This window comes from Sus scrofa, chromosome 8 (genome assembly GCF_054392235.1).
Source record: "Sus scrofa isolate SSC_HxYL_T2T_F1_AM1 chromosome 8, Sscrofa_HxYL_maternal_Yorkshire_Landrace_v2.0, whole genome shotgun sequence".
Classification (NCBI taxonomy): domain Eukaryota; kingdom Metazoa; phylum Chordata; class Mammalia; order Artiodactyla; family Suidae; genus Sus; species Sus scrofa.
Window position 1 is genome coordinate 116,485,408 of NC_139390.1, and position 15,336 is coordinate 116,500,743.

Below are 15,336 nucleotides of genomic sequence, written 5' to 3' on the forward strand. Positions count from 1 at the left end.
ACTTTTTGCAACAGATACTGCTATGATCCCCATTTCATAACTAGGTACATATAGGTTAAGTCGCTTGCCTAAGATCAGAGGGCTAGTAAATGACTAAACCAGATTTTGCACAAGACATATGGATACCCTAGCCTCACTGTCAGGCTCTGTCTACACCCCTTAAAAACAGGCATCCCTAGGCCAGCAGTGCACACGCTGGCCTCACAGTCTGCCCTGAGGAGAACAGACTGGGAGGAATAGCCCAGTCCAGTCCAGGAAGCAGAGCTGAGGACAGCAGGACAGGACCCTCTAGATGCTGACTTCCCAGAGCATTGTCTTGATAATGATGCTGGCCCAATGTGAACAGGGGCCCATGCACTCCTTATTCAGTAGGAAAGGGTACCAGAGTGGGAGGCTCTAGAGTCTTGTGTCTAGTGGTGGTACTGTGTAACGCCCTCCAAACTCCAAGGGCAAAACCCAAGTCCAGGACTATTGAGCAATGGAAAATCAGACAACACACAAAAGTACAGTGTTTGCATACAGTGGGAAAATATTTTCTGTGAAATGCTTTTTAAACTGGTTCTTTCAAAACTGGTTCTGATCCAATGACAAAAATAATGTGTTGAATATAGCAGTTTTTCTTTTTTGTCTTTTTGGGGCTGCGCTCACAGCATATAGAGGTTCCCAAGTTAGAGGTCGAATCGGAGCTGTAGCCGCTGGCTTACACCACAGCCACAGCAACACGGGGTCCGAGCCGTGTCCGTGTCTGCAACCTACACCACAGCTCACAGCAATGCCAGATCCTTAACCCAGTGAGCGAGGCCAGGGATCAAACCTGCATCTTCATGGATGCCAGTCAGATTTGTTTCCGCTGAGCCACGACAGCTTATTTTGATTAACTTAGTTCTCTGGGGTAGATCATATTTTCAAAAGTGCTCAAAAATCCCATCGCACATGCAATTCTTAAAATGTAATGTTGATAGTCATCCTTCTCATAGAGTAGCGGGGTCTACTCCCCTCCCCTTGAACCTGGCTGAACTTCTGTGGTTGCCTCAACCAAGAGAGTATGCCAATAGTGACTCTATGAGATTGCCAAGACAAGGTCATCGGACATCATTTACTCCTGCTGTGATTTCTGGGGACTCTTACTCTTAGAACCCAGTCACTGTGCTGTGAGGAATATAAGAATCCACATGAAGAGGACGCATAGAGATGTCCCAGCCAACAGCCCCAGCCAACATCTCATGGATCATGAGACACATAAGTGAGCAAACCTGAGATGATTGCCATCCCCAGCCATGAATCCACCTCCAGCCCTCCAGTAACCCCCGATTCCCAATGTCCTCATCAAGCCCTACTCAAATTGCAGATTAATGAGTAAAACATATGATTATTGTTGTTTGAAACCACTATGTTTGAGATTGTTTGTTATGCAGCAATAGATAACAAACTATATATCACTGCAATAAAAGCTAAGTTACAGACTATTGAAATTAATGCCTTATGTGTCACTAGGCACAGATAATTAGCTCCCTAATATACTAAAATCTGGAGTTCCCATTGTTGTTCAGCAGTAATGAGCCTGACTAGTATCCATGAGGATGAGGGTTCAATTCCAGGCCCAACTCAGTGGGTGAAGGATCTGGCATTGCTGTGAGCTATGATGCAGGTCACAGATGAGGCTTGGATCTGGGATTGCTGTGGCTTTGGCATAGTCCTGACCCTGTAGCTCCAATTGGACCCCTAGCCTGAGAACTTCCATATGCTGCAGTGCAGCCCTAAAAAAAGACAAAAAAAAATTAAATATATATATGTGTGTATATATATATATATATACACACTATAATCTACCCATATAGTAACTTTTTATCAAAACATGAAATGCTAATCCTCTCCAAAGCCTACAGTGAATGGAGCATAAAGTCCCCATTTACTGCTCATCTCATTTCCATATTCAAAATACCTGATTTAGAAACTGTTTTCTTAAAGCCTCTGCATGCAAACTCTTTGTATTCACCAAATAGAGTAACAATACGACATGTTTTCTTGTCTTTTTTTTTTTTTTTTTTTGGTTTTTGTTTGTTTGTTTTGGCTTCATCTTCAGTGGCTTTATGTGGGATCTCAGTTCCCAGACCAGGGACTGAACATCGGCCACAATAGTGAAAGTGCCAAATCCTAACCACTAGAGCACCAGAAAATTCTCATTCCACTTTTCTTTTTTTTTTTCCTTTCTTGGCCACCCTTTGGCATATGGAGTTCCTGGGCTAGGGATCAGACCTGAGCCATAGTTTCGACCTAAGCCGCAGCTGTGGCGATGCCGGACCCTTAACCCACTGTGCCGAGCCCAGGATCAAACCCACACCTCCACAGTAAACTGAGCTGCTGTAGTCAGATTCTAAACCCACTGAACCACAGTGGGAACTCCTGGACTTAAATTAAAAACCTTTGCTCCAAGGAAGACGCTAAAAAGACAATGAAAAAAGAGAAGAAACAGACTAAGAGAAAATATTTTCAAATCATATATCTAACAAAGAACTTATATCCAGAATGCAAGTTCTAAATTCAACAAAAAGAACACATCAACCCAATTTTAAAAAGATGGCCAAAAATAAAAATAAAAAAGACGGCCAGAACATTTGGATACTTCAACAAAGAAAATGTTGGTAACACTTTCAATATCTCAGTCATTAGAGAAATCCAAATTAAAATCACAGTGAGATACCTCTACACATGTAATAAAATAACTAAAGAAGAAAAAGACAATACTAAATGTTAACAAGGATGTGGAGCAATAGGAATTCTCATTTATTGTTGCAAGGAATGCAAAAGTAGTACAGCCTTTGGAAAATAATTTGGCAGTTTCTTAAAAGTCAAACATATGACTTTTAAAATTTAAAAATCTAAACCAATTACATCGACCAATTACCATATGATTCGGCAATCCTATTCCTAGGTATACACCCAAGAGAAGTGAAAACTTTTGTTTAGGAGTTCCCATCATGGCTCAGTGGTTAACGAATCCGACTAGGAACCATGAAGTTGCGGGTTCGTTCCCTGGCCTCACTCAGTGGGTTAAGGATCCGGTGTTGCCATGAGCTGTGGTATAGGTTGCAGATGTGGCTCAGGTCCCGAGTTGCTGTGGCTGTGGCTGTGGCCAGTGGTTACAGCTCTGCTTAGACCCTTAGCCTGGGAACCTCCATATGCCATAGGTGCAGCCCTAGAAAAAAGACCAAAAAAAAAAAAAAAAAAAAAAAAACTTTTGTTTATAGAAATCCTGTACACTGATGTTTAACAGCAACTACATTCATAATTGCCCCAACCTAGAAACAACTTGAATGTCCTTCATCTGAATGGCGAAACCATGGTACACACATACAATGAAATACCACTCCACAAGAAAAAAGAGCAAAGTATTGACAAATGAAAGAAATTAAATGGCTATTAAAGATATTATGCTGAGTGAAAAAAAAAAGTGAGTATCAAAAGATTATATTCTGGATGATTCCAACTATATGACATTCTGCGAAAGCCAAAAATAAGGACAGAGGACAGCTCCAATGGCTGCCAGAGGCTGGAGGTGGGAGGACTTGAGTACAATGGAATTAGCACAAGGGAATATTTCAGGGAACTAGATTGTCATGGTAGATACAAAACTTTAAATATTTATCAAAACTCATTAAACTTTAAAAAATGTGAATTTTACTGCATGTAAATTAAAAAACAAAATTTAAAAATCTAAACCAATTACATCGACATATCTCTATATTCACTTCTTGCTTTTTTCTCTTATCCCTTCACTGTCTAAAGGAAATCATTCTCTTTGCGGACTCAAGAACTTTGTATAACATGAAAATTCAAAATATAACTTATCTTGACAAGCATAAACAAAGAATGGAATTAATATTGGAAGAAACTGAAAAACTTGTAAAAGTCTACCCTTTATTTATGCCTGTTCAAGAAGACTCTCCATTAACCCAGCTCATTCTCAGATTTATTTTTCTCAGGACCATCATGGAAACAAGAGGAAGAGTTGAGGAGCTCCCAGTAGAAGCAAAAGCTAAATAAGGGCCTTAGTCTCTCCTCTCAGCAACCATGAGGCTGGAGAAATGCTCTCTTAGAGAATATAGAAGTGGAAATAGAATTTAAGTTATTCTCATTTGATGAATTAAGAATAATGAAAATTATGGAGTTCCTGTCGTGGCTCAGTGGTTAACGAACCCAACTAGCATCCATGAGGACGAGGGTTCAAACCCTGGCCTCGCTCAGTGGGTTAAGGATCCGGCGTTGCTGTGAGCTGTGGTGTAGGTCGCAAGTGCCGCTCGGATCCTGTGTTGCTGTGGCTGTGGCATAGGCTGGCAGCTACAGCTCGGATTGGACCCCTAGCCTGAGAACCTCCATATGCTTCAGGTGTGGCCCTAAAAATAAGACCAAAAAAAAAAAGAGTAATGAAAATTATTTCAACTTTGTTGTAAATACTACAGCTAATCAAGGCAACCTAAAGAATTCCTGAGAATGGTTATGTGGCTCAAAGTAGTAAGAGTGCCAAGAAAATCTCCGCCAATAGTCACAAATTAGAAGGGGAAGGAGTTCCCCAGCAGCCTAGCGGTTAAGGATCTGGCCATTTCCACTGCTGTGGTGCAGGTTCTGCCCCTAGTCTGGAAATTTCTACATGCCCTGGGTGCAGCCAAAAAAAAAAAAAGTTAGAAGGGAAAGACAATAAAATAATAGTGATCATGAAATGAGGCATCAAGATCAAGTTTTAAATCCCTAGGTTGCAACTTATTAGTTGCAACTCACTAGCTTCGACCTTTAGAATGTAGTTTACTTTCTCTAAAACCCCATTTCTCATCTGAAAAATGGGAATAATAATATCTCCTTCATAGAGGACTACTGGGAAAACTGTGCTTCATCAGACCTGGCCCATTGTAAGTACATTATTATTACCATATGGGAGTTCTCTGAGTTTCTACAGCAAAATAAGAAGGAACACTGTTTTGGTGCCATAAATGAAATAACGCTAACACCGACAGATCTTAGAGAAGGATTGATCATGAAACAAGAAAAAGACACTAAATTTTATTGGCACCAATTATAGAGGATGCCTTATAGCTCTCCAATTCTCAAAACAATCAATGCCTTGGAAACTCCTGTCATAGATCATCAGAAAGTTAAGGCCCAGAAAGATTCTAGCAAAGTATCTTAACTTTAAGATACCAATAAACGCTCATTTAATTAATTGATTTAAGTTTTCTGGCAATGACCACAGAAATCATATAGGTCCATAATATATGTATAAACTATTTAAAAACCTAGTTGCAAATTTACCTTAATCTTTTCTCTTACAAAGTCAGAAAATGAATAAACACAATGAAATCCAGGAAGTTTGTACTTTGGTAGCTAATTTGACTTAAATGTTTTTAAAAAGTAGTGAAACATCTGTATCATAATTATCTTGTGTATAAAATAAACATAACCCTTTTCTTAAAAGAGGGAAAAATTAAATATCTAGAAATTTAAGAGCCTGAGAAGACAGAAAATATTAACTTTTTTTCTCCCTTAACAGGACAGAATGAAGTTGAAGCCCATTTTCCCTTGATCTTTTCATTTTTGAAAACCTAGATTCTTTTTTTTTTGGTCTTTTTGCCATTTCTAGGGCCGCTTCTGTGGCAAATGGAGGTTCCCAGGCTAGGGGTCTAATCAGAGCTGTAGCCGCCAGCCTACAACCAGAGCCACAGCAACGTGGACCCAAGCCATGTCTGTCTGCAACCTACACCACAGCACATGGCAATGCCGGATCCTTAACCCACTGAGCAAGGTCAGGGATCGAACCCACAACCTCATGGTTCCTAGTCAGATTTGTTAACCACAGAGCCACGACGGGAACTCTGAAAACCTAGATTTTAACTGCACTGTGTAAAGGCATGGAGCTACTTTAGCGATTTCATGCTATAGCAGCATTTTCCAAAAGCTTTAAAAAAAACAACTTGGTCCAAAAGATCAAGTTGTAAAAATAATATATATACCGTTTCTGATATATCATTCTAATAACATTTTAAACAACTAAAGGGGAACAGAAATATCTTGTATATCAAGGAGATGCAAACATTATTTCAGTCATACAGTGACTTTTTTTCCGAGATCGAACCCAAGCCGCAGCAATGACAGTGCCAAATCCTTAACCATGAGGCCACCAGAGCTACTTTGTAGGTATATGCAAACTCAAGTATTATTTAAACTCATATTAGACGAATGGTCAAAACAAAAAGTGGAGCCGTCCCCAGGAGCCCTTAGAGACAGAGTCCCTGGCAGCAGTGGTGGTGGCAGGGGCAGCGCTCTGGCAGGCCAGTGAGCACCGAGTGGTGGGCGCAGGTGCATTTGATCACCTAAAACCTGGTAACGGTGGGCCACACAGTCTTACTGATTTCAGGTGAAAACCATAACTGAAGATGTCAAGCAAAACAACCAGCACCAATAACATCGCCCAGGCAAGGAGAACAGGGCAGCATTAAGAGCGGAAGCCTCCATTGAAAGAATAAAGGTTTCAAAGGCATCAGAGGACCTCGTGTCCTCCTGCGAGGAACATGCCAGAAACGACCCTCTGCTGATAGGGCTACCAACGTCAGAAAACCCTTTCAAGGGTAAAAAAACTTGCATCATCTCGTAGAGGAGAAATCAAGTGACTCCTTGCCTCTTCTCAACAAAGCAAATTATGAGCCACTCCTTGAAAAGATTTACCTTCAGCTTATTTGGTAACCACTGCTAATCACTAAAATGCTCTTAACTTGGAATCATGGACTCTGAAGTCTTTATTTTCCCAGCTGTCCTTTCTCTAAAATACCCTTTACTGAATTAATCCAAAATAATAGTCTTGTTTTCCATTTCGTAACTATGGTATCACATTGGGTTACTGCTGAAGGAAAGTTCGTCTGGCCTCTTAAAAAACACAATTAAATATATGAATGATTCAGTAAGGACTCAAATTAACTAGGCATTCGTCTAGATTAAAATGTCAAGATAACTTGAGTCCTAAAACCTTTCTGTCATAGTATTTTTTTTTTTTTTTTTTTTTTTTTACTTTTTAGGGCCACACCCATGGCATATGGAGGTTCCCAGGCTAGGGGTCGAATCGGAACTACAGCTGCCAGCCTACACCACAGCCGCAGCAATGCCAGATCTGAGCAGTGTCTGCAACCTACACCACAGCTCACAGCAACGCCAGATCCTTGACCCACTGAGTGAGGCCAAGGATCGAACCCACAACATCATGGTTCCTAGTCGGATTTGCTTCCGCTGTGCCACAACAGGAACTCCTATCATAGCATGTTCTTAATAGGGCTGTGCCAATCTGTACAGTACACATGGGTGAGGAGTGGGAGTGTTGTGTATATATATCTGCGTGTTTGTATATACGAATCTCAAAGTTTATTTCCGAACTGAAATGTCTCTCTCTCCACACCATCCATTCCTCAACTCCAGAACTTAAAGCTTTATCTTGAGCTATGTGTAGTTGTAATTAAATTCTTTTCTTGTAGTTATTGTGAAAAAAGTCAAGAACACCCTTAAGACTGTATTCATTGTAATTGAGTAATGAAATCATCTGTCTCTTCTCAAAATCTTGCTGACTTTCTAGGCTACAATAAACTGTGCCAATTAAAAATTTTTTCAAAAGCAGAGAAATAAATATATTTTAAAAGAATGCGGAAAGGTCTCTATAAGCAATTCAAATTTCAAATACTTTAATGCTTGTCATCATTAAAAACACCTACAACTCAGAGTTCCCACGTGGCACAGTGAGTTAAGGGCCTGGTGTTATCACTGCAGTGGCTCTGTTCACTGCTGTGGTGTGAGTTCCATCCCTGGCCAAAGAACTTCTGAATGTCATGAGTACAGCCCAAAAAAAAAAAAAAAAAACAAAAAAAACAAAAAACAAAAAACAGAGAGAAAACAATAATTCAGATTTTAATTCAATTCAGATTCAATGCAAATTCAATCTGAAATGAAAAAGAACTACTAAAGTACAAGGAGAAATATGTCAGGGAACAGTGACACAGTTAAAATATACTGGGACTGGAACCTAAAATAGTTCACCACTTTGCAGGAAAACACTGTTATCCCTTCTGTTTTTTTATTTCTAATTTGCTCAAAATCACTTGCAGGAAAGTGGTGATGCTGCAGTCAGAGATTATCAATACTTCTGTTCCACCTGACTAGGTGACTAGGTGAATCTGGTAGACTGGAATGAGCAATAATTCCAGCAACCTATTTCTACATCCTATGCAAATTAATGCACCAATCACTAAGAGTGCTTCAGTAAGGTCATATAAATGAAAGGCTGAACAGAGGACAGAGGACACCAGTCAATTACTTGAATGTTGCAGCATGATGTCATTTACACAGATTCTAATTATGAGGTCCTCTAAGTAGAGTATCTATTCTGCAAAATAGCAATGACCTTTCATGCCAATTTTTTCTAGTAACTATTTTTATACATACTATTTCTTAGACCAGTAGAATTATCCTAACTACAGAATGAAATTTATAGGTACATACATTCTATTTAAATTAACATTTTATTTCTTCAATGCTTATATAACTATATACACATACATACATACATGCATATTTAGCCAAATAGGTATAAAAATGATCTTTCACATAGGACATGATTTTTCTAATTCTGCAAACAGCAATAATTTCACCTTCATTCTTAGACGCATAAAAATCACAAATACAGATATAATGATGCCGGCCATCACAATTTTTCAGGGAAAAAAAAATAGCTCCAAGTGCAATTTAAAATGCATTGGCATAAATTAGAGTCTTGGAGTCTATAAGAATTTAAAACACTAACAATTTCACTGAGATAGAGTGTCATTTTTTAAAAAAGTACACATCGATTTTTAGACACTGCATCAAAAATGCACACAAAAGCGCTCCGAAAAATGTGGCAAAGACCTTGTTAAGTGTCAACCAAATTTAGCACAAATTCTAAAGCTTCTGGGTTTTTCAAATTTTCCACAATGCCTTGAAGAAAAACCATTCTGTTGGGCATTATTTTCCTGCTCCATCAACCAAATTTACCCTATTTCTTAACAGGTGTTGGATTCTCTTTGGTAAAGAGGTTGCCTATTTGCAATCAGTGGATCATATTCTCACATCCATACACTACCCTGAACTGGGCGAGCTGACACTTGTGTTACTACCGCAGTACCCTAAAGTGCTAATGCTGTAGCTCCTGGCAATGGCAGGAAAAAAAGAAAAAAAAAGCTCTTTTAGATACCAAATCACAGATCATAACCAGATGGAGTACTCCCATGTTTTAATATTACCATAAAAACAGAAAACAGGGCTTATTCAGGCAGCCAAGGAAATGTGCATCACCCTCCCTCCCACCCCGCCCCTTGCAGTGCTGGGGAAAACCTTCTCTGCAGACGTCGGGAGAGCAGGAACACATGTTTTCTAGTACTAATGTCTAATACAGGGCTGCAATTGTTGGGTGTGCTCTATCCGAAAGTTGAGAACTGGTAAGCAACCTCTAGACACGGTTCCTTTTCTCCCATGGGTGAGAAGTGAATGCTTCCAGCAGCCCCTCTCAAGGTCCTCAGGGCTTTGGGGTCTAAGGTGGATTTCCCCCGAGGGCACCACCGGCTCCTTCTAATGGGGTAGCTCCGCAGAGAGTCATGTGACAGCTGGGCGTGTGCCTGTGTGCGGTGGGGAGAATGGGTTTGCGGGGTGTGTATGTGCGTGTGCGTGTGTGTGTGTGCAGAAGTTACACGCCAGGTTTTGGAAAACGTATTTTTCTAGGAGTGTTTGTATGTGTGCATGTTTCTGTGTCCGTGGGTGAAGCGAGATTGAGAAAGAGGGATTCGGAGAGTGGTCCTGGGCCAGGCGATGCGGCCAACTATGCCCGTGTCAGTCCCACCCCCAGGTCACCCTCTGCCCTGGAGCGAGGTCCCGGTCCTTGGGGGAGGCAAGGACAATGGGGTGCGGCGCCCCTCCCCGCACTTTGTGCACCCACCTGACGAATCCGCGGCGGGTTCGGCGGGGTGGAGGCCCCGCCTTCCGGGGCTGGGGAGGTGGGAGAAGCCATCTTCCTGGTGCTCCGGTTTCTTCCTGCTGTCACGCCCGGGTCGCCCGGCTCTTCGGCGACTCCTCAGCGCCCGGCCTGCGGCCCGCTGCCCCAGACGGGCCGGGAGCTCCGCAGCTGCCGCGCCCGCGGCCCCGCCCGGCTCCTCCGCCGCAGAGTGCGAGGGGCGGCTGCCCCCTGGTCTCGCCCGACCGGAGCCCTGGCCGGATACTCTTGCCCCTTCCCGCGCCCACCTACCTCCCGGCGGGGAGACTCGGGGCCATGGCGGGCCGGGGTCGGGCGCGACCTTGGCCGCGGGGCTGGGCCGGCGGCTGCTCCTTCCCAGCGCCGCGCGCGGCGCGTGTGTCTGAATGTGCGAGCGGCGGGGCTTATTCTAGCGGCGCCGGGAGAAATGAGGCTGCTTCCCTCGCGGCTGCCGCTATCGCCCGGAGAAGGATGAGCTCATGGACAGCTCCCAGAAATATGTCTATATGCACCACTGACTGCTGGAGTTTGGGAGGTGGGTGGGGATAAGGAGGCTCCTCGGCGGGCGCTCCCGCATCATAGGCAGACGTCCCCTCGGGAGGCCCCCGGACGCTGGGGCGCGTCCAGCTCTTCCCTGCCGGTCGCCACACGCACTCGGCGCTTTCCATTCATACCGTGCACACATTCTCTATGCACACGCATTCTCCCCCTTCGCGTTGTGATAGGCACCCACCCACCACTAGCCTCCACAGACGCACATTCTTTGTTCTGCCAACCACTCCCTCTAGAGAAGGAGGAATTAATTTCTGGAGTGAACGCGGTGTGAAATGCCACTGCGACTTCAACCCATGTCAGATGGGGGCTGGTGAATGAAAGGACTGAAGCGGTGTGTCTTCCAGGCTTTGGGCGTTTCCGCCCATCTAGAGACCCGACTTCTGCCTCTCCACCTTCTTCACTAGAGAAAGCACCTTCCAGCTACTGGACAGCACAGTGACGGCCCCATCCGCACTAAGGCGGTCAGCACGTCTTCTGGAGCCCTGCGAAGAACTTGAACAGCAGGACCAGGTCTTGCAGACCTCAGTCTGTGCCAGGTCTCGTGGCAGGAGGGCTGCAACCCCACACAGGGGCAAGCCTCGTGTGCATCATTTTTTCAGGGAGGTTGTTGGAGCTGTCATTGACTGAGTGCAAACCACTTTACAAGACCTGGTCGTTATCTCCCTTCATGGGCATTATTTTGGCTTTTTACGGATAAGGAGATAACCCTCAAGGGATTATTTGTTCCCTCTCTAATGCATTAGTTTTCCCTCTCTTATGGATTTCCATGTAAAGATACTCCCACCTTTGAAAAAGATTTGATTTTGGAGTCCCCATTGTGGCTCAGTGGTTAACGAATCCGACTAGGAACCAGGAGGTTACGGGTTCGATCCCTGGCCTTGTTCAGTGGGTTAAGGATCCAGCGTTGCTGCAAGTTGTGGTGTAGGTCGCAGACGCGGTTTGGATGCTACGTTGCTGTGGCTCTGGCGTAGGCCGGTGGCTATAGCTCTGATTAGACCCCTAGCCTCGGAACCTCCATATGCCACCAAAAAAAAAAAAAAAAAAAAATTTATTTTACCACAGACACCATTCTCCATATCCTCCCCTCTAGCTAGTGTTCCAGACTGTAACAAGATCTACAAAGTTTTAATATCTCCAGATCCTCTTTTCACATTCTCCGTTGAATCCACTCCATTTAGGCTTTCCTCTACCTACTCCAACAAACTTTTTCTTGACAAGGTTCCCAGGGACACGGCCCCCCATCCATGTTACTACAGCTAATGATCAATTCTCAGTCCTCATTTGGTTTGACCTCTAAAAACAACACTTTTTTTATTTTTTTAATGACTCCTTTCTTTTTTCTTTTTTTCTTTTTTTCTTTTTTGGCTGTGCCTGCAGCATGTGGAAGTTTCTGGGCCAAGGATCAAACCAACGCCACAGCAGCAACCTGGGCAGCTGCAGTGACAATGAGTTAACCCACTGTGCCAAGAAGGAACTCCACCCTTTCCTGCTTGAAAATACCTTCCCTGGCTTTTGGACATCATTCCCTTTTGATCATCTTCTTACCTCACTGGTTGCTCTGCCTAAGTCGCCTCATCTTCCAGACTTCTCAACTTTGAGGTGTCAGAGTTCAGTTCTGTTCCTACTTTTCTTCTCTATCTGTATTCATTCAATTGTTGGGTTTTTTGTTGTTGTTGTTGTCGTTTGTTTGTTTGTTCTGTCTTTTTTTAGGGCTGCACCTGCGGCATATGGAGGTTCCCAGGCTAGGGGTTGAATCGGAGCTGTTGCCGCCAGCCTACACCACAGCCACAGCAACGCGGGATCCGAGCTTTGTCTGCACCCTACACCACAGCTCATGGCAACACTGGATCCTTAACCCACTGAGCAAGGTCAGGGATCGAACCCACAACCTCATGGTTCCTAGTCGGATTCGTTAGCCACTGAGCCACAGTAACTCCTCAATTGTATCTCACAGTTCCCCAGCTTTAACTAGAATCTATATTCTTTTTTTTTTTTTTTTTTTTTTTTTTTTTTTTTTTTTTGTCTTTTTGTCTTTTTGTTGTTGTTGTTGTTGCTATTTCTTGGGCCGCTCCCACGGCATATGGAGGTTCCCAGGCTAGGGGTTGAATCGGAGCTGTAGCCACCGGCCTACACCAGAGCCACAGCAACGCGGGATCTGAGCCGCATCTGCAACCTACACCACAGCTCACGGCAACGCCGGATCGTTAACCCACTGAGCAAGGGCAGGGACCGAACCCGCAACCTCATGGTTCCTAGTCGGATTCGTTAACCACTGCGCCACGACGGGAACTCCAGAATCTATATTCTGATATGTATTTCCAAATGAGTGACACCAGCCTCAGTCTTCTCCATTAACTTCCATTGCCAACTGCCTTCACCTCTACTTGATTTCTAGGAGTTTCAAACTATGTGCAAAATTGAGCTCCTTTTTATCTTCCCACCAAATTAGCTGATAGAGCTTTTCCCACCTTCGGGTGCTCAGGACGAAAACCTTCGAGCTCTGAATTCCTTGTTTGTTCTACAGAGCACATTTGCTTTACCAGCAGTTCCTACAGAATCCGACCACTTCTGTGTTTCCTTCACACTCTCCAGCCCAAGCCACCGTTATCTTTCACCTGCCTGATAGCAAAATTCTCTAACCAGTCTGCATTCTTCTCCCCTTGCTCCTCGCAGGTGGCTTGCCACAGAGCAAGCTAGCAGCACTCAAAGCCCTCCTGTGTCTTCCCTTTTCATTCAGACTAAGAACTGAGGCCTTTTCATCTTTTTCTTTCCTTTCCATCTTTTACTCAAAGATGAGATCTATGTAACCCCTCCTCCATCTTTGCTTACCATCCTTCTCACCTTTTTCCAGCCTTCCCCTCACTCACTCCCCCAGGCCACACTGGCCTTGTTTCTACTTCTTGAGTATTCTAGGCCTCCTCTGGTCTCAGACCCTTTGCATCTGGACCACCCCTCCCCCAGATATCTGTTTGGATCATTCCCTTACTTCCTTCAACCCTCTGTGCCAATATCACCTCATCAATGAGTTCTCCCTGGTTGCCCTATATTACGGGATAAACTGTGTCCCCCCCAAAAAAAATATGCATATGTTGAAATCATAATCCCTAGGACCTCAGAATGTAACCTGATTTGGAAATAGTTGTTGCAGATGTCATCAGTTAAGGTGAGGTCAGATTGGAGCAGGGTGGGTCCCGAACCCAACATCACTGGTATCCTTATAGAAAGGGAAAATTCGGACATAGACACAGACACAGGGAGAACGCCATGTGAACATTAAGGCAGAAAGTGGGATGAGGCACCTACAAACCAAGGCATGCCAAAGTTTGCCAACAAACCACCAGACTCTAGGAGAGTAGCATGGAGCCGAATCTCCCTCAGAGCCCTTGGAAAGAACCAGCCCTGTAGAAATTGCTGTCAGACTTCTAGCCTCCAGAGCTGTGAGACAATAGATTTCTGTTCTTTATTATTTATTTTCTTGGGGCAGCCTATGGAAGTTCCCAGGCCAGGGATCAAACCTGTGCCACCACAAAGACAACAGCAGACCCTTAACCTGCTGTGCCACAGCGGGAACTCCTAGATTTCTGTGGTTTAAGCTGCCCAGCTTATAGTGCTTTGTTATAGCACCCCTAGAAAATCTCTATAGCCTGTAAGATGATAACCCTCCACCCTTCCTACTCCTCTTGCCCTGCAGTACGTCCTCCTGTACACTTACCATTGTCTGATGGAGTTTATCTATTTACTTGTTTTTTGGGGTTTTTTTGGTTTGTTTTTGTTTTTGTCTTTTTGTCTTTTTAGGGCCGCACCCATGCCATTTGGAGGTTCCCAGGCTAGCGGTTTAATCAGAGCTGTAGCCACCAGCCTATGCCAAGAGCCACAGCAACACAGGATCCAAGCCGTGTCTACGACCTACAGCACAGCTCAGGGCAACGCCAGATCCTTAACCCACTGAGCAAGGCCAGGGATCGAATCCACAACCTCATGGTTCCTAGTCGGATTTGTTAACCACTGCACCACCACAGGGACTCCTACTTGTTTGTTTATTGACATGTCCCTGTCACTGGAAGGTAAGTTCCATGAGGACAGGGAGGTGCTTTTGTTCACTGTTTTAAACACCTAGATCCTCCAGCACCTTGAACAGTGCCTGATACATTGATATTTGTGGAATGAATTAAATATTTTTGTCAATTTATTTAGAAGACTGGAGAGACATGATTTGCACTCGAGTTCAAATCTTAAAGCCCAAATTCTACGCTATAATTCAAACACTACACTACCGTTTCTCAAATGTTTGGATAAGAATTCATGTTTGGGAGTTCCTGTTGTGGCTCGTATCCATGAGGATGAGGGTTGGATCCCTGACCCCGCTCAGTGGGATTAAGTATATGGCATTGCCTGTGAGCTGTGGTGTAGGTCGCAGATGCAGCTCAGATTCCACGTTACTACAGCTGTTGCACAGGCTGGCAGCTATGGCTCTGATCTGATTTGACCCCTAGCCTGAGTGCTACCATATGCCATACCTGTGGCCCTAAAAGGCAAAAAAAAAAAAAAAAATTACATTTATATTCACTTACTTTTTTTTTTTTTTTTTTTTTTTTTTTTTTTTTTTTTTTTTTTTTGTCTTTTGTCTTTTTTTTGTTGTTGTTGTTGCTATTTCTTGGGCCGCTCCCGCGGCATATGGAGGTTCCCAGGCTAGGGGTTGAATCGGAGCTGTAGCCACCGGCCTACGCCAGAGCCACAGCAACGCGGGATCC

At 43.8% G+C, this 15,336-nt stretch overlaps 1 pseudogene; it reads left to right on the forward strand.

The window, feature by feature from the left end:
• The first annotated feature begins 6,425 nt into the window (after positions 1-6,425).
• Positions 6,426-6,643, forward strand: LOC110255238 (guanine nucleotide-binding protein G(I)/G(S)/G(O) subunit gamma-12 pseudogene; annotated as a pseudogene).
• The last annotated feature ends 8,693 nt before the right edge of the window (positions 6,644-15,336 follow it).